Here is a 17,933-nt window from a genome sequence, read left to right on the forward strand (position 1 = left end):
TAAAGTGTGACACTTGCAATGCCAGGGTTGCGGGTTCATATTCCAGAAGAAAGTACATGAGGATGTACCACTAGTGTAAGTTGCTCTGGTTAAGAGAGTGTCTGATAAATGACTACACATTTAGGAAGGACTTCTGCAGTGGAATTTCTCAACAGGAAATAACATCTCTGCATAAACAGGTGTTTTTTTTTGTTTCACAAAGAGTTTCTGTATTATAAAAGGTGTTTGTGTGTTTTCTTGTCTTCCCAGTGACCAACGTGAACATGGGGTTGATGGTTGGGTGTATCGTAGCAGCCGTTGCCATGCTGTGTGGAGTGATGCTCTACAAGTCCAAAACATCAGGAGTTAAATACCAGCCCCTGACAACATTTGAGACTTAGTCCCATGGCAACCATCCTTTCACATGTAGTCTGCATTATAGAAAGACGGATGGTGGGAAATATTGAACATTTGAAAAGTGGTCTCTGACTTTAACGATGAAATGTCTCTTGAGATCAATACAAGAATATGCATTAATCCGTAAACGTACTTAGCGGTGACTCCGATTATAACGATGTGTCTCGGCTGACCAGGTAAAAAGCTCTGAATAGCCACTCGAGCACCAGTAGGATAGCAGGTGTTCATATATCACAGGAAGCTGCTGAGGGGAGCACAGCTTATAATGTCTGGAATGGAGACAATTGAGTGAATGGTATTTGATTCCACTCTACTCGTTTCACTCCAGCCATTACCATGGTCCCGTGATCCCCAATTAAGGTGCCAACCTCCTGTGATGTATATATATATATTTCCTGTAGCCTGTCCTTTTACGCATTTGACCCATATAGTGCCCTCTAGTGTACAAATGAAATGTAATTTACAAAGACAGAACAGCTATAAACCACACAACAACCGTAGAGGGTTTGGCCCAAATGTCTCCTACAACTTGTTTGACCACTTTAACTCCTGCTTCTTCTTACTGTCTGTATTGTGATGTGGGGAAAGTCATGTGATACTGGGATGTACTCTGAAATATTTGACCGTTGTCACGTTCTGGAAAGCTTTCTATATTGGCCAGGGTCTGTTGAACCAGGGATCAATTACATGTATTTGTTGTGATTGTGTTACATCAAAATGGAACCCTGGTTAAAATAAATGTTTAGTCTATATGATGTCATGAATTACTGTAAAATAATTAATGCTCTTTCAAATAAATGAATGTATTTGTATTAATTTTAGCCATTATGTCTTGCACATGAAACATTAAAATACAATGTAAATAGCATCTTTGTGTATCTAACAACAAGGCAACTCCTGTGACTAATTGGGAATGGAAAGCAAGCGTAGGATTGGTCACCCTGTCGCTGGCCGCCTTTGGGGAGGGTGTATAGTGTGAAAGGCCGAAACACCCTAGGAACCAAAGGTACACTACTGACGATTTGCTCCCCAAATTTCACCAGGCTCTGTTCATGAACTCTTGGAAGTGCTTGCACAAAGGATAGTAACATCTCATCCTGTGTTCTTGGAATCTGTATGATTCTTCCTGGATCCACTAAAAAGGAATGCTGCTTGTGCCTCCCCACATGATCCAACATGGCTGCCCTGTTACATGTGGTCATCGGTGGAGCAGAAGTGCTTTAATTAACATCCTGCATGATCCAACATGGCTGCCCTGTTACATGTGGTCATGGCTGCCCTGTTACATGTGGTCATCGGTGGAGCAGAAGTGCTTTGATAAACATCCTGCATGATCCAACATGGCTGCCCTGTTACATGTGGTCATCGGTGGAGCAGAAGTGCTTTGATAAACATCCTGCATGATCCAACATGGCTGCCCTGTTACATGTGGTCATCAGTGATTAACATTCTGCTTAGGAAATGTAGACCTATAGGCCTAATGCAAAGAAATTATTTATAGATGTTTTTTAAATGAGTGAATTCCTTGTTGTTTACACAATTCATCTCGAAGCTGCCATGTTTACTGGAATAAAACTCAACTCTAAATCAGTTGACATCAGTGGATGTTTCTGAGGGGAGGACGGCTCATAATAATGTCTGGAACGGAGCGAATGGAATGGCATCAAACTCAAGGAAACCATGGAAACCATGGAAACCAGGTGGTTGATGTATTTGACACCATTCCATCCTATTCCTCTCCAGACATTATCAATTACTTGTCCTCCTCAATTAAAGTGGCACCAACCGTCTGTGGTTGACACAGTTCAGTGTTGAATACAAGTGGGTCATTTCTTGGACTGGGGTAATATTTCAGTCCCCCTGACTTTTTATATTAGATTTCAAGTATTCGGTCACCGAAATGAAACGTTAACAGGTTTTGTATAAACATTGAAATGTCCAGTATAATGAATTGAAATAAATATAGAATTAATTTAAACCTTATTATAAAAAAACATCTTATTTTTTAACTGCCACTAAGAAGTGTGTCATGTCCCCCAGGCGTTTGACATCATTTTTACTTGGGAAATTAATATGAAAATGTGCACATAATTAATAACTTCTTCCATTAATGTAATCAGATGTGTGTTATTTTGTTGAGAATGTATTTTTATCAAATAAATACATGATTATTGATTAAAATGACACAATTTGACCTCGGTCCCTCAGTCTATACTCAACCCCGTCACACCAACCAAACTCTGCTAATAGAAATGCTCAGTCCACCCTTTATGTGCCATCATTAACAGGAAGTGACATCATTTAACAATTTCCATCTTCACGGTACAGAAACAGGCAAGTAATCACGTTGTTTTATATCTGTGTTTGGTTGTTTTTTAAAGTCAGGTGGGGATGGTTGAGCTGACCAACTCAACCCCGTTACATGAAATACAGATGGAAGACTAGTACTGATCAAAATGATACTTTAACCCATAAAAACATACAATCTATTCATTTCATGCACATCACCATGTGGTCTCCTGTCCTTCACCACAGGATGAGCAGAGGCCATTTTGAGCCCCAAAAAATCAACCCCGTCACGAGACATCTGGAGAGGCAATGCCTTTGCACCTTTGAAAGGAAGCACACTAACCGGCACACCGATGCATTCCAGAGAAAGGTCAAGTCATTCTTTTTGGGAGATGATGTGAGCCGGATCACAACTGGGAGGAAACAAACGATCACTGTGCAGGAAGTCAAGATGCAGAAAAGGTTCCTGGAGGACACCATGAAAAACCTGCACAGAAGATGTTTTATCAGAGAACACTGAGAATCTCTCTTATGCTCTGTTTTTGTCACCTGAGACCTTATTGGGCTGTTCACTCTTCCATGTCTGACTGAGACCTTATTGAGCTGTTCACTCTTCCATGTCTGACTGAGACCTTATTGGGCTGTTCACTCTTCCATGTCTGACTGATGTCTGACTGAGACCTTATTGGGCTGACCTTCCATGTCTGACTGAGCTGTTCACTCTTCCATGTCTGACTGAGACCTTATTGGGCTGTTCACTCTTCCATGTCTGACTGAGACCTTATTGGGCTGTTCACTCTTCCATGTCTGACTGAGACCTTATTGGGCTGTTCACTCTTCCATGTCTGACTGAGACCTTATTGAGCTGTTCACTCTTCCATGTCTGACTGAGACCTTATTGGGCTGTTCACTCTTCCATGTCTGACTGAGACCTTATTGGGCTGTTCACTCTTCCATGTCTGACTGAGACCTTATTGAGCTGTTCACTCTTCCATGTCTGACTGAGACCTTATTGAGCTGTTCACTCTTCCATGTCTGACTGAGACCTTATTGGGCTGTTCACTCTTCCATGTCTGACTGAGACCTTATTGGGCTGTTCACTCTTCCATGTCTGACTGAGACCTTATTGGGCTGTTCACTCTTCCATGTCTGACTGAGACCTTATTGGGCTGTTCACTCTTCCATGTCTGACTGAGACCTTATTGGGCTGTTCACTCTTCCATGTCTGACTGAGACCTTATTGGGCTGTTCACTCTTCCATGTCTGACTGAGACAAATTCGTATTTATTGAAGCTCCATGACAATCTGATGTGGCTGAGAAGCTGAATCTCCTGAAGGTAATTGAGACCTCAAATCCGGAGAGCTTGACAGAGATGTTATCCTGCGAATCCTCTAGCAAGAAGTGCATGTACGGGGGAGTGTGCTTTGTGCAAACAAAAGTCTGTCCTCCTCTCCAGGTAAATGTGATGGTATGGTAAAAGTCTGTCCTCCTCTCCAGGTAAATGTGATGGTAAGGTAAAAGTCTGTCCTCCTCTCCAGGTAAATGTGATGGTGTGGTAAAAGTCTGTCCTCCTCTCCAGGTAAATGTGATGGTAAGGTAAAAGTCTGTCCTCCTCTCCAGGTAAATGTGATGGTGTGGTAAAAGTCTGTCCTCCTCTCCAGGTAAATGTGATGGTAAGGTAAAAGTCTGTCCTCCTCTCCAGGTAAATGTGATGGTGTGGTAAAAGTCTGTCCTCCTCTCCAGGTAAATGTGATGGTAAGGTAAAAGTCTGTCCTCCTCTCCAGGTAAATGTGATGGTGTGATGTCCTCCTCTCCAGGTAAATGTGATAAAAGTCTGTCCTCCTCTCCAGGTAAATGTGATGGTGTGGTAAAAGTCTGTCCTCCTCTCCAGGTAAATGTGATGGTGTGGTAAAAGTCTGTCCTCCTCTCCAGGTAAATGTGATGGATGGTCTGTCCTCCTCTGGTAAAAAGTATGGTAAAAGTCTGTCCTCCTCTCCAGGTAAATGTGATGGTATGGTAAAAGTCTGTCCTCATCTCCAGGTAAATTAATGGTATGGTAAAAGTCTGTCCTCCTCTCCAGGTAAATGAATTGGTATGGTAAAAGTCTGTCCTCCTCTCCAGGTAAATGAATTGGTATGGTAAAAGTCTGTCCTCATCTCCAGGTAAATTAATTGGTATGGTAAAAGTCTGTCCTCCTCTCCAGGTAAATGTAATGGTGTGGTAAAAGTCTGTCCTCCTCTCCAGGTAAATGAATTGATGGTAGTCTGTCCTCCTCTCCAGGTAAAAAGTCTGTCTGTCCTCCTCTCCAGGTAAATGTGATGGTGTGGTAAAAGTCTGTCCTCCTCTCCAGGTAAATGTGATGGTGATGGTAAAAGTCTGTCCTCCTCCAGGTAAATGTGATGGTGTGGTAAAAGTCTGTCCTCCTCTCCAGGTAAATGTGATGGTGTGGTAAAAGTCTGTCCTCCTCTCCAGGTAAATGTGATGGTGTGGTAAAAGTCTGTCCTCCTCTCCAGGTAAATGTGATGGTATGGTAAAAGTCTGTCCTCCTCTCCAGGTAAATGTGATGGTGTGGTAAAAGTCTGTCCTCCTCTCCAGGTAAATGTGATGGTATGGTAAAAGTCTGTCCTCCTCTCCAGGTAAATGTGATGGTGTGGTAAAAGTCTGTCCTCCTCTCCAGGTAAATGTGATGGTGTGGTAAAAGTCTGTCCTCCTCTCCAGGTAAATGTGATGGTATGGTAAAAGTCTGTCCTCCTCTCCAGGTAAATGTGATGGTGTGGTAAAAGTCTGTCCTCCTCTCCAGGTAAATGTGATGGAGGAGACCTTGATCCATGTGGACTTTGCAGACAACTATGTCTGCAGATACACATGGGAGATCCAAGCTGTTGCCTTTGGGGCTCCACACCTGCAGCCCTCTCTACATACTGGGGTACTTACTGTATGTAGACCAATAGGAGCCGATACGCTTCACAACCATCTCCCCCTCCAGGCACAAAGGCCCTCCTCCTATATGGAAACACTTACTGTATGTAGACCAATAGGAGCCGATACGCTTCACAACCATCTCCCCCTCCAGGCACAAAGGCCCTCCTCCTATATGGAAACACCTCCATCCTGTGCTGGACTCCCTTCAGGACATCCACAAGTGTCTGTATTGCACGTTTGTACTGATGGTTCTTGCACACAGTATAAGCAGAGAGGCAACTTCCTGCTTTTCACAACAATAATTACACAAACGGGGATTCAAAGCTGGTACATGGAATTTTGAGTCAAGCCATGGAAAAGGGGCTCCTGGTGGTGTGGGAGGAACGTTGAAGAGAACGGCGGACAGGCTGGTGGCTGAGGGCCATGATATCAGCGATGCACAGGATCTTGACAAAGCCCTCCGTGAGACAAACACGTCAGGCTGGTGGCTGAGGGCCGTGATATCAGCGACGCACAGGAGCTTGACAAAGCCCTCCGTGAGACAAACACGTCAGGCTGGTGGCTGAGGGCCGTGATATCAGCGATGCACAGGAGCTTGACAAAGCCCTCCGTGAGACAAACACGTACAATGAAATGTAATGTTTTGGGGTAAATCTTGGAGGGATTTTGATAGTAAACTAAACTAGTTTATATGGAAACCGATGTGTCTCTTCAACTCTGTTACAGTATTCAACCCTGTCACCCTAGTCTCAACCCTGTTACAGTATTCAACCCTGTCACCCTAGTCTCAACCCTGTTACAGTATTCAACCCTGTTACAGTATTCAACCCTGTTACAGTATTCAACCCTGTTACAGTATTCAATCCTGTTACAGTATTCAACCCTGTTACAGTATTCAACCCTGTTACAGTATTCACCCCTGTCACCCTAGTCTCAACCCCGTTACAGTATTCAACCCTGTCACCCTAGTCTCAACCCCGTTACAGTATTCAACCCTGTTACAGTATTCAACTCTGTCACCCTAGTCTCAACCCCGTTACAGTATTCAACCCTGTCACAGTATTCCACCCTGTCACAGTAGTCTCAACCCTGTCACATGACAATATTTGTTAAATAACATGGCAAAGATGAATAAATATGAATTTAGTGTTTTCTGAGCTCAGTCTCATATGTTAAGGACAATCCCCCAAAGATTAGATTCATGTTAAAATGCTGAATTGAAAGGTTGTTTATTTAAATGATGAACCCGCTGACACATAATGTGTCTTATCTCAGAGATTCATAAAGCAACATTCAGAGATTTTACATTTTATATTCATAATAATTGAATATGTTTGGGGGAACACATGAGCATCAGGTAAATGTATATATTTTTTTTACATTCAGACAACTTCCATATGGTCTGTGACGGGGTTGAAGATAAATGGCGTCCATATCAGACAAGAATGGACATTAATAAACAAGGGCTTTAATGCCTGAGGTGGGAGAATGGGTTTTCTTGAAGGTTTAATATCTACTTAATGTTGTGCGCTATTCAGAAAATGCATTTATTCTAGTAAAAAAACAACATATATCATTTTCAAATATTTCAGCAGCCCAAGAATGACCCAAGTACTGTCGTATAAGTATGTTGATTTACACTGCCCTCCTGTGGTCAAATATGAGTTAAATCCAGGATTATTATCACCCAGACTAACAGTATCTATTGTAGTATGTAGTATTAATTCAAGCATAATGGCATGTCTTGTCTAGTTTGCCATAGTTACAGTATATTTGTAACTTACGTTTTTGTTGTAGATAAATGAAGTACTTCATAATTTGGCCAGTGATAATCCCCTGACTGACAGACCATCATCATCATCAGACATCCCTTGTTGCAACACAAATCTTTGCAGTTTTACAATCTCACCACCAGGGAGCGCTGCAGCACCTTCAGCACCAGTACTTCCCGTTTTTCCACAGTTCCTGACATTTAATCCTTGTAAAAATTCCCTGTCATAGGTCAGTGAGGATCACCTTGTATTTTAAGAATGTGAAATGTCAGAATAATAGTAGAGAGAATGATTTATTTAAGCTTTTATGTATTTCATCACATTCCCAGTGGGTCAGAAGTTTACATACACTCAATTAGTATTTGGTAGCATTGCCTTTAAAATTGTTTATCTTGGGTCAAATGTTTCGGGAAGCCTTCCACAAGCTTCCCACAACAAGTTGGATGAATTTTGGCCCATTCCCCCTGACAGAGTTGCTGTAACTGAGTCAGGTTTGAAGGCCTCCTTGCTCGCACACGCTTTTTCAGTTCTGCACATAAATTTTCTACGGGATTGAGGTCAGGGCTTTGTGATGGCCACTCCAATACATTGACTTTGTTGTCCTTAAGCCATTTTGCCACAACTTTGGAATTATGCTTGGGGTCATTGTCCATTTCAAGTCCCATTTGCGACCAAGCTTTAACTTCCTGACTGATGTCTTGAGATGTTGCTTCAATATTTCCACATAATTTCCTTCTTCATGACGCCATCTATTTTGTGAAGTGCACCAGTCCCTCCTGCAGCAAAGCACCCCGACAACATGATGCTGCCACCCCCTTGCTTCACGGTTGGGATGGTGTTCTTCAGCTTGCAAGCCTCCCCCTTTTTCCTCCAAACATAACGATGGTTAATATAGCCATAACAGTTCTATTTTGTTTCATCAGACCAGAGGACATTTCTCCAAAATGTACGATCTTTGTCCCCATGTGCAGATGCAAACTGTAGTCTGGCATTTTTTATGGCAGTTTTGGAGCAGTGGCTTCTTCCTTGCTGAGCGTCCTTTCAGGTTATGTTGATATAGGACTCGTTTTACTGTGGATATAGATACTTTTGTACCCGTTTCCTCCAGCATCTTCACAAGGTCCTTTGCTGTTGTTCTGGGATTGATGTGCACTTTTCGCACAAAAGTACATTCATCTCTAGGAGACAGAACGTGTCTCCTTCCTGAGCGGTATGATGGCTGTGTGGTCCCATGGTGTATAGACTTGTGTACTATTGTTTGTGCAGATGAACGTGGTACCTTCAGGCATTTGGAAATTGCTCCAAAGGATGAACCAGACTTGTGGAGGTCTACAATTTCTGAGGTCTTGGCTGATTTCTTTTGATTTTCCCAAGTCAAGCAAAGAGCACTGAGTTTGAAGGTAGGCCTTGAACTACATCCGCAAGTACACCTCCATTTGACTCAAATTATGTCAATTAGCCTATCAGAAGCTTCTAAAGCCATGACGTAATTTTCTGGAATTTTCCAAGCTGTTTAATGGCACAATCAACTTAGTGTATTTAAACTTCTGACCCAATGGAATTGTGTAAGTCGCTCTGGATAAGAGCGTCTGCTAAATGACTTAAATGTAAATGTAAATGTAAATGATACAGTGAAATAATCTGTCTGCAAACAATTGTTGGAAAAATGACTTGTGTCATGCACAAAGTAGATGTCCTAACAGACTTGCCAAAACTATAGTTTGTTAACATGAAATTTGTGGAGTGGTTGAAAAACGAGTTTTAATGACTCCAACCTAAGTGTATGTGTCACGCCCTGGCCATAGAGAGGTTTTTATTCTCTATTTTGGTTAGTTCAGGGTGTGACTAGGGTGGGCATTCTAGTTTCCTTATGTTCGAGTGGTTCCCAATCATAGGCACCTGTCTATCGTTGTCTCTCATTGGGGATCATATACTGTATAAGTTGGCATTTTCCGTTTGAGTTTTGTGGGATGTTGTTTTCTGTTTAGTGTCTGTACCTGACAGAACTGTTCGCGTTGTTATTTTTGTTTGAGTGGTTTTTAAAAATAATATATAATATAATAATAATATATGCCATATAGCAGACGCTTTTATCCAAAGCGACTTACAGTCATGTGTGCATACATTCTACGTATGGGTGGTCCCGGGAATCGAACCCACTACCCTGGCGTTACAAGCGCCATGCTCTACCAACTGAGCTACTGAGCTAATAAAAATCATGAACATTTCCCTGCGCTTTGGTCCACTCCGTATGTAAACTTCCCACTTCAACTGTAGTTGGGCAGACCTGCCATGATCATGGCACGTTCCTGTAGGGTGTGTCAGCTGTCAGAGCTTCGGGAGGAAGTGGTGGTCTTTGGTGGCCATCTATTTTTAAAGTGTTGAAACGGACAGGAAGCGACAGGGTAAAGCTGAGAGGTCAAGAGTTACGGAAACGCACGGCTGTCCTGTGATTCGCTGACTGGAAAACAGGGGTGGCAGACAGGGGTTGGGTGTAGGTCTATGTGAAACACGAGAGTGGATATAGGGGAGAGGGTAGAGGGAGAGATGGGTAGATGGATAGGGGGAGGGCTAGGGGGTGATGGGTAGAGGAGGAGAGCGGGGGAGGGGAGATGGGTAGATGGATAGGGGGAGGGCTAGGGGGTGATGGGGAGAGGAGGAGAGCGGGGGAGGGGAGATGGGTAGGGGGTGATGGGGGGGGGGGGGATTGATAAGACTGTCGTGACAGACACCTCATTAGACCTGTCATCAGTGTGACCTTACAGGTAGAGTGCTGGGTACCGTCCTCAAGTTTCAAAGGGTCGGTTAACCGGTTACCTCATACACAACATAAATGGCCCATTCCTATTATAGTTCACAGACAGGACAGTCTAGCACACAGTACACTGCATTATAGTTCAGACAGGACAGTCTAGCACACAGTACACTGCATTATAGTTCAGACAGGACAGTCTAGCACACAGTACACTGCATTCTAGTTCACAGACAGGACAGACTAGCACACAGTACACTGCATTATAGTTCACAGACAGGACAGACTAGCACACAGTACACTGCATTATAGTTCACAGACAGGACAGTCTAGCACACAGTACACTGCATTATAGTTCAGACAGGACAGACTAGCACACAGTACACTGCATTATAGTTCAGACAGGACAGTCTAGCACACAGTACACTAAATTATAGTTCACAGGCAGGACAGACTAGCACACAGTACACTGCATTATAGTTCACAGACAGGACAGTCTAGCACACAGTACACTGCATTATAGTTCAGACAGGACAGTCTAGCACACAGTACACTGCATTATAGTTCACAGACAGGACAGTCTAGCACACAGTACACTGCATTATAGTTCACAGGCAGGACAGTCTAGCACACAGTACACTGCATTATAGTTCAGACAGGACAGACTAGCACACAGTACACTAAATTATAGTTCACAGACAGGACAGTCTAGCACACAGTACACTGCATTATAGTTCAGACAGGACAGTCTAGCACACAGTACACTGCATTATAGTTCACAGACAGGACAGACTAGCACACAGTACACTGCATTATAGTTCAGACAGGACAGTCTAGCACACAGTACACTGCATTATAGTTCACAGACAGGACAGACTAGCACACAGTACACTGCATTATAGTTCAGACAGGACAGACTAGCACACAGTACACTGCATTATAGTTTAGTTTAGTTTTATTTTGCATATACATGGCAGCTATAAGCTGAATTGTGAATATAAGTACAAACATAAAACATCAACAAATCAATAAAGTATGAAATGGAACAGGAAGCCTGATGGATGATCAGGGAAGCAGAGCTGAAGGATGATCAGGGAAGCAGATCTGAAGGATGATCAGGGAAGCAGAGCTGATGGATGATCAGGGAAGCAGATCTGAAGGATGATCAGGGAAGCAGAGCTGATGGATGATCAGGGAAGCAGATCTGAAGGATGATCAGGGAAGCAGAGCTGATGGATGGTCAGGGAAGCAGAGCTGATGGATGATCAGGGAAGCAGAGCTGATGGATGATCAGGGAAGCAGAGCTGATGGATGATCAGGGAAGCAGAGCTGATGGATGATCAGGGAAGCAGATCTGATGTCACTCTGCAGTTCCACCACACGCTGCTATGTCATAAGAGTGTGACTGTCTGTTTAGCAATTCCATCATGCCCCAATAACGCCATTATGAGAAGGGGTTGGGTCTCATTACTACTGCTGTAGTCTAACAGGACCTTCCTACTGCTGTAGTCTAACAGAACCATCCTGTAGTCTAACAGGACCCTCCTGTAGTCTAACCGAACCATCCGACTGCTGTAGTCTAACACAACCATCCGACTGCTGTAGTCTAACAGAACCATCCGACTGCTGTAGTCTAACAGAACCATCCTGTAGTCTAACAGGACCCTCCTGTAGTCTAACAGAACCATCCGACTGCTGTAGTCTAACAGAACCATCATGTAGTCTAACAGAACCATCCTGTAGTCTAACAGAACCATCCTGTAGTCTAACAGAACCATCCTGTAGTCTAACAGGACCATCCTGTAGTGTAACAGAACCATCCTGTAGTCTAACAGGACCATCCTGTAGTCTAACAGAACCATCCTGTAGTCTAACAGAACCATCCTGAGGCTCCATAACTGATTTAAGCAAAACCCACCCTCACATTTTCTCTCTCTGGCTTTTCCCCTCTCTCTTTCTCCTTCACTCTGAAAAGCTGGAGAGGATGTTGGAGCTCAGGATGATTATGTTTGACTGATTACTGCCAATATTGCAGGTCCCTGAAGCAAAACGTCTACTCACTTGATTGACTGGAAATTCCCAGAAGGGCTCTAAGATAAATTATTCAGGTCAGACCGGACGCTGAGGATAATAAACATTTAAAGTGTTCACTTTGAAATTGGCAATATCTGTCTCATAGTGTACATGGAGGGCATAATTCCTTTAATAAAGACACCCTGTGGTGTGTGTGTGTGTGTGTGTGTGTGTGTGTGTGTGTGTGTGTGTGTGTGTGTGTGTGTGTGTGTGTGTGTGTGTGTGTGTGTGTGTGTGTGTGTGTGTGTGTGTGTGTGTGTGTGTGTGTGTGTGTGCGTGTGATTTTTCAAAGATAACTAAATCTCTTCCATTACAAATGTTTAAAAAAATCAAGTGACAAGAGGGAAAATGCGGCCATTATTCCACCACACATAGTCTAATGGCAATGACCTAAAACACACAAAGATAATATACTGTAAATGTAACGTCAGACTGAATGAGCGGCAACCTTGGTCACCGACGGTAGCCTGCGACGTACCGACGGTAGCCTGCGACGTACTGACGTTGCTTTCCACCGTTCCAACGTACTGACGCACAGGAGAGCAGGAAACGATAGACAACAAGAAGTGACTCCTGAGCCGACCGGGAGAGGGACGGCTCCTGTCGAGCTGGACTACCAAAGAAAACTGGATTCAAAGCTTGCATTCGGACGGAAACCTGGTTTATTTGATACGTCGGTAACCCAAGGACAAATTGGCCGTGGATATATATTTATCAAGTGCGTTTCGAGCTCAATCCAAGGAGTTTAAAGTTTCCGCGATCTCATCTTTTTTTTGTGCCAGGGCTGTGATGTGGTGACGCGGCTCGTCGACGGGAAGCTAAGCTAACGTTAGCTGGCAAAATACACCAGAGAAAATGTGTTTTTAGATATTTTAGTTTTCTTCTGACTTCGTCTTCATTTTTTTTTTTTCATTTGACCCTTGAAGTTGGATTATAAACACTTTTATATATATATATGCTTTGCCTGGTATTGTCTTGGACAGTATTTGTTCCTTGTAAGGAGTGTTGCCTAACTACACTTCCCTTGAACAAAGTATAGAAAATGTTAGGATGAGTTAATAATGTCTGTGTCTGTATATTATATGTGCAAACACTAATAATCAGTTTGACTCACTTTTTTAAATCTTTGTGCAATGCAGAAGTCACTACTACCGTTTAGTGAAATAGTTAGAGTTGTTGTCCTCTGATGTGGATCTGGCGGTGCGGCCTTTTGGAGTCGGGGACCTTTCAGTCTGGATGGTTTTCAACATTTCATTGGATTTAATGTTTTGAATGGCTTGGATTATTCATACAATTGTACCGTTGTAATTAGTTGAACGAACCGGCTTGAAGTTAAGTTGAAGAAAGCTCGGCAACATAAATAGAAAAGTGGACATCCACACAGGAATTTCGCCTAATCTGCAAAGGTAACGTTAGATAATCATTGATCTGTTTGCATTAATGTATAATCTTTTTATTGGACCAGATTTACTAACTTTCTACCAGGCGTATGTCATGTTATATGTCCATTTGGTTCACAGCTCTAGAAAGGAGTGCATCTGGCAGTAATTTAATTCACTTATTTTACTTAAATACCCCGAAACCCTTTAAGATAACTGCCAATTGATTGATCTAGTTAACTAGGTGTCCGTACTCAGATTTGATGCCTCCTGCCTTGAGTTTGAAAGAGTTAGGACTGTTCTACACTAGACCTACAGTACCAACACAGCTAGTTTGTTTATCAAAAACAGTCACATTCCAGACCGAAAGTATTCGCGTTACGCTTTCCCCGTGACCTTGCTGCTATGGTTTACACATTAATGTTACCGGACTTTGACCCTCTTGTCTCTCTCTCTCTTCGGACTTCAGCCGACCTGTAGCAGCCTTGTTTACACTGGTATGTTAGCAGCCCGTCCAGTACGAACGCTATGTACGTTTTGTTCAATGGATGTGCATAGAGACTTCAGCCTTATGTAACTCTACTTGGTGATGTAGGTGTACCCCCTCCTCCTCCCAAATCACTGCATTGAGATGTCTACAAATGAACTGCCATAGTTTGAAGCCTACTGACATGATGGACTTGTTGTTGTTTTGTACATTGAGGTAGTTACACTACAGAGTATTGTTACCATCTGTCATTCCTTCTAGTGCTCTTCAGTAGGGCTCCTCCCCCTCAAACTCCATTGTTTTGTTGGTTTGACCTTGTTACTGGAGAGCTGCTGTCCATTTTGCCTACGTGAAAATTAGGTTACATTTGGCTGCAGCCAATCAGAATATTTCTCACCTAGATATGTGGGGGATTTGGATGGTTTTGGCTCAATGACGGGCCTGCTTTGTAAACAAACTCCTAAGGTACAGTGCCACTGCTCAGGTCTCTGAACTGAACACAGTGGCTTCTGAAAGCAAGTGCCTTTGGCGTTGAAGGCCGTGGAAGAAGAAAGGAATGCCCTAAGTCGTCCCCAGCCACCCAGTAAAAAATGCACTTCGTTCCAATTCATTAGCTGCAGTTCCGTTTGTTTAAAAAAAAATGTAGCTCACATGATTCTGGGCTTTCCCGCCTGGAGGCCCGTCTACAGGGCCTAATCGCCAGTGTTGAGCCCCCTGTTGTGGAGCCAGTGGATGGAGTCAACCACTCAGTCAGGCCTGCACCCCCAACATCTTATGCCTGCCCATTTACAATGGAAAACCATATTACTGTACACACACACATCCAGAGTGATTGTGAGTGTAGGCTAGGTCTACATGTGTTTGTGTACATTGGGTTTCTTAGTGTCTGGTCAATGGAAGGGCTGAGTAGTGGTCTGGCTTCATCATCTGATGCACCACAGGCTTTGGTGCAAACCCCAAGCACAAATCTCCAGTTAAGAATTGGCCCTTGGAAAGCATAAAGGACCCCCTCCTTATAACATGTTGTAGCAGTGTATACAGACTCTCTGTGGACCAGGGTCATGATGAAGAAGTCATTACTCAGTCTACTGACTCTCTGTAGACCAGGGTCATGATGAAGAACCCATTACTCAGTCTACTGACTCCCTGTAGACCAGGGTCATGATGAAGAACCCATTACTCAGTCTACTGACTCTCTGTGGACCAGGGTCAGTATACTGACTCTGTGGACCAGGGTCATGATGAAGAAAGCATTACTCAGTCTACTGACTCTCTGTGGACCAGGGTCATGATGAAGTCTCATTCTACTGACTCTCTGTGGACCAGGGTCATGATGAAGAAGTCATTACTCAGTATACTGACTCTCTGCAGACCAATGAAGAACCCATTATTCAGGATACTAACTCTCTGCAGACCAGGGTCATGATGAAGAAGTCATTACTCAGTATACTAACTCTCTGCAGACCAGGGTCATGATGAAGAAGTCATTACTCAGTCTACTGACTCTCTGCAGACCAGGGTCATAATGAAGAAGTCATTACTCAGTATACTGATTCTCTGTGGACCAGGGTCATGATGAAGTCATTACTCAGTATACTGATTCTCTGTGGACCAGGGTCATGATGAAGAACCCATTACTCAGTATACTGACTCTCTGTGGACCAGGGTCATGATGAAGAACCCATTACTCAGTCTACTGATTCTCTATGGACCAGGGTCATGATGAAGAAGCCATTATTCTTTACTTTACTGACTTTTTTGTCACCATGGGGAAATTTTGTTGCAGTTTCAAGTACATGTTTAAAATGGTGTTTAAATAGCAAAACAAATTGACAGTACAACTTTCATAACAGTTACATACCAATAAGAAGAGATGAGCCTGCTGGTCTTACTGGGTCAGTAGGAACATTAGCCTGCTGGCCTTACTGGGTCAATAGGAACATTAGCCTGCTGGTCTTACTGGGTCAATAGGAACATTAGCCTGCTGGTCTTACTGGGTCAGTAGGAACATTAGCCTGCTGGTCTTACTGGGTCAATAGGAACATTAGCCTGCTGGTCTTACTGGGTCAATAGGAACATTAGCCTGCTGGTCTTACTGGGTCAGTCAATAGGAACATTAGCCTGCTGGTCTTACTGGGTCAATAGGAACATTAGCCTGCTGGTCTTACTGGGTCAGTAGGAACATTAGCCTGCTGGTCTTACTGGGTCAATAGGAACATTAGCCTGCTGGTCTTACTGGGTCAATAGGAACATTAGCCTGCTGGTCTTACTGGGTCAGTAGGAACATTAGCCTGCTGGTCTTACTGGGTCAATAGGAACATTAGCCTGCTGGTCTTACTGGGTCAGTAGGAACATTAGCCTGCTGGTCTTACTGGGTCAATAGGAACATTAGCCTGCTGGTCTTACTGGGTCAATAGGAACATTAGCCTGCTGGTCTTACTGGGTCAATAGGAACATTAGCCTGCTGGTCTTACTGGGTCAGTAGGAACATTAGCCTGCTGGTCTTACTGGGTCAGTAGGAACATTAGCCTGCTGGTCTTACTGGGTCAATAGGAACATTAGCCTGCTGGTCTTACTGGGTCAGTAGGAACATTAGCCTGCTGGTCTTACTGGGTCAATAGGAACATTAGCCTGCTGGTCTTACTGGGTCAATAGGAACATTAGCCTGCTGGTCTTACTGGGTCAATAGGAACATTAGCCTGCTGGTCTTACTGGGTCAATAGGAACATTAGCCTGCTGGCCTTACTGGGTCAATAGGAACATTAGCCTGCTGGTCTTACTGGGTCAATAGGAACATTAGCCTGCTGGTCTTACTGGGTCAATAGGAACATTAGCCTGCTGGTCTTACTGGGTCAATAGGAACATTAGCCTGCTGGTCTTACTGGGTCAATAGGAACATTAGCCTGCTGGTCTTACTGGGTCAATAGGAACATTAGCCTGCTGGTCTTACTGGGTCAATTTAGGAACATTAGCCTGCTGGTCTTCTTTGGGTCAATAGGAAGTATTAGCAGGTACTGCTGGTCTTACTGGGTCTTAGTAGGTCTGTTTTAGCCTGCTGGTCTTACTGGGTCAATAGGAACATTAGCCTGCTGGTCTTACTGGGTCAGTAGGAACATTAGCCTGCTGGTCTTACTGGGTCAATAGGAACATTAGCCTGCTTTTGGTCTTACTGGGTCAGATAGGAACATTAGCTCTGCTGGTCTTACTGGGTCAATAGGAACATTAGCCTGCTGGTCTTACTGGTGTCAATAGGAATCATTAGCCTGCTGGTCTTATTGGGTTGGTAGGAACATTAGCCTGCTGGTCTTACCTGGGTCAATAGGAACATTAGCCTGCTGGTCTTACTGGGTCAATAGGAACATTAGCCTGCTGGTCTTACTGGGTCAATAGGAACATTAGCCTGCTGGTCTTACTGGGTCAATAGTCTTGAACATTAGCCTGCTGGTCTTGGTCTGAGGTCAATAGGAACATTAGCCTGCTTGGTCTTACTGGGTCAATAGGAACATTAGCCTGCTGGTCTTACTTGGGTCAATAGGAACATTAGCTTGTTGCTGGAGGACCTTGACTGTTGGTCAATAGGAACATTAGGCCTGCTGGTCTTACTGGGTCAATAGGAACATTAGCCCAATCTATTTGGTCTGGAGGACCAAGTGTGATTGGTCTTGATTGGTCTGGAGGACCAAGTGTGATTGGTCTTGTTGGTCTGGAGGACCAAGTGTGATTGGTCTTGTTGGTCTGGAGGACCAAGTGTGATTGGTCTTGTTGGTCTGGAGGACCAAGTGTGATTGGTCTTGTTGGTTTGGAGGACCAAGTGTGATTGGTCTTGTTGGTATGGAGGACCAAGTGTGATTGGTCATACCAC

At 43.7% G+C, this 17,933-nt stretch overlaps 1 protein-coding gene across 2 annotated transcripts in view; it reads left to right on the forward strand.

Annotated features, from left to right (window-relative positions):
* Nucleotides 1–12,752: 12,752 nt before the first annotated feature.
* The window catches only part of LOC124020014 (liprin-alpha-1-like), a 91,359-nt gene continuing 86,178 nt past the window's right edge, over nucleotides 12,753–17,933 (forward strand). For both annotated transcript variants that reach the window (XM_046335434.1, XM_046335435.1), the window contains exon 1: nucleotides 12,753–13,611. The gene's annotated coding sequence lies outside the window, so the exon portion shown is untranslated. The remainder of the gene's footprint in view (nucleotides 13,612–17,933) is intronic.

Source organism: Oncorhynchus gorbuscha, unplaced genomic scaffold, assembly GCF_021184085.1.
Source record: "Oncorhynchus gorbuscha isolate QuinsamMale2020 ecotype Even-year unplaced genomic scaffold, OgorEven_v1.0 Un_scaffold_748, whole genome shotgun sequence".
NCBI classification, from domain to species: domain Eukaryota; kingdom Metazoa; phylum Chordata; class Actinopteri; order Salmoniformes; family Salmonidae; genus Oncorhynchus; species Oncorhynchus gorbuscha.